Genomic DNA, 2,633 nt, shown 5'->3' on the forward strand with positions numbered 1-2,633 from the left:
CTGACCCATATCATATGGATATTTCCGATATGACACTTCTAGAAAGCGTCAAATATATTTTCAAGGGATTTCAAACTTTGGAAGTACCCGCAAAACGCGAATTTCGAAAACATTTGCTCAGTATCGTACTGTTCTCTGAGACTCCTGAGAGAGACGCCCACTCGAATACATACCTCTGACTAACCGAGTTCGAGGGCCGTACTGTAAGTTAAGGACGTTGTTTTCTCCCCATCGATTTATATGGCCTAAGCGCAAACGAGCGGGCCATAAATCGAAGGAGAACAACGAGGATCCGTAACTTACAATACGGACCGAGAAAACGAGGTTAGTAAGATATTTATCATATCTCTACTGTTTGTCTGACGGGTTCGGGAGGAACACATCTTTAAATTTTACGGGCCGTACAGCAGAATACGGCCCGCTAAACTGACCAATCACAGCGCTCGCAGTAAGTGAGAAATATGATAAAAGTGTCCTATTAAAAACTTCCCGCGAGAATATTAATATATGTTCTTTAACAGATATGATCGCTGCGATCGATACAAAAATGTTCAGCAATCGTTGCGATAATATGGAAACCACTTTCCAGCGACATTGTGCTGCGTCGGCTGAGGAAAGTCAATAAAGGTGATTTGGAGAAGAAGACGCATCAAGCATCACTTATCGTCTACCGTTTTTAAAAAAGTAACATCGAGCGACTGACTCGAACATCACGCTTTCTATGAACTTGCGATCAAGTCAATTTTTCATGCTATTTATCCTGTTGACGAGGTCGTATTATCGCCGGTCGATTTATGTTGCACTATAAAGCCGCTTGCTCTAATCAATTGACAAGCCAAATAACGTTTTGATCATCGAATCTAAGGTCGCGCCACCCTGCACTACGCCGGATAAATATGAAAACGGTGTTTTCACTCTCAAACCCCGGAGAAAATTAAAAACGCAACAATCACTGGTCATTTTGGATTTGTGTTCCCGGAAAACTTGTCATCGTTTTCGGAAAGCTCCGTTTTCAAAATGTTTTCTATCCCGGCACACTAAAACGAAACGCCGGCGTTTTCACCGGGCGTTTTCAAATTCCTCCGGTTTGAAGAACGTTTCGAAAAGCTCCGTTTTCGTGACGGATTAGTGTGGACTGTGGGCCAAACCGGAGAAATAAAGCTGCGTTTTCAAATTTCTCCGCCGTAGTGTGGACAAAATTATCTTTTTCAAAGTGTGGCTCCCTTTACTCGTGTAGCATATTTGTTTTAAGAACATCAAATTTCCCGATAGTTCCTCAACAGAAACACTCTATTGCTTAACTAGAAATCTCGAGCTCATAATCTAATTGCGCTCGGAGATTTGACCTGTGGCTTTCTGGAGTTGGTTGTCCTGTGCACGACTATATGCAGAAAAATTCACATTCCTTTAAGGACACCAAAATGGCCACCTCGCTTGATTTTTGCAGCGGCATGTCACGGCCACTTAACTGGTACCGTTACTAATAAGAGGTGATAAATGTGAGCAGGCCATGTGAGGTCGTCTTTGCGCTGGAGTTTTCTTTCCATTCAGTCGCCGTAGGCTTTGCCATTTTGTGCTCTCAGCGTTGGAGTTTGGTGACGGTAGCCTTTATCGGAATCTGAGGGAATTTTCCTTGTTTATTTTATATGTTCACGAACAGGACTTTGAATCGCCTTGGCTTTGGGATGTCAACCGTCACTGAACCTGGGAACAGCTGTATTTGATTGCATTTGTTGATTAGTTCCAGTCGCGACAGATAGCTCAGTCTTTATCCGGTCGAATATTGTTTGGAATCGGTGGAAAAGTACTCTGAAGGCAAGATACATAAGAGTGAGTTTGAACCAAGGAACGGAAATGTAAATACTGTCTACTTTATTCATCAGGGGAAATACTCGAATCAGTCGCACGGAGACTGTTTGTTTCCGATGAACGAGTACGCGATTGCAAATGTTTGCTTTTAATTGAACTTTCAGCTTAGAGTAATGTTTGTAAAAATATATATATACTTTTACAAATTAGTTTTTACGCTTAAACATTACCAGTTGATGTGGGAATATTTATCACGAAATTTGAAGGCTGATGTAATATTTAAGTCCTATTAAACTTTTGACGGCTACGGAAACTGGCGCCGTCACGCAACGTACACAGGGGACCTCTTCACTGGCATGGACTTTGACACTATGATATATCTGTCTGTAAAAGTCCGATTGTTGATGAAAAATGCTGATTTTAGCTATAGACAAAGGTTGAAAGTCAGCTAAGGAAATCATTTAGGGTATCTATAACAAAGTGATCTTTGCAATTTGATTATGCATCAGTCAATTCCAGCAGTGCCCATTCCCCGCCTCCCCTCCCCCCCCCCCCCCCCACACCCGGGCTAACCCCCAGGCATTAGCATTAAAAAAAAAAAAAAATGGGCAAATTCCCCGGGGTGGGGACGAAGAAAGAGGGCAAATACCCCGCCCCCTAGATCGTCGCCTTCCAACACCTCTGCAGTTTTTTAATTAATCAGTGAATAAAAAGGTCAACTGTTCAGTATTTTAATGCAACGGTAAGACTTCAAGGACAACAGTACGTGTTAGTTGATTCTGATTATATTTATTTCTTTATATTTGTTTTTAACAGTTTGCTAG

This window comes from Orbicella faveolata, unplaced genomic scaffold (genome assembly GCF_042242905.1).
Source record: "Orbicella faveolata isolate gen_17 unplaced genomic scaffold, um_ofav_v1 contig_29, whole genome shotgun sequence".
Taxonomy (NCBI): domain Eukaryota; kingdom Metazoa; phylum Cnidaria; class Anthozoa; order Scleractinia; family Merulinidae; genus Orbicella; species Orbicella faveolata.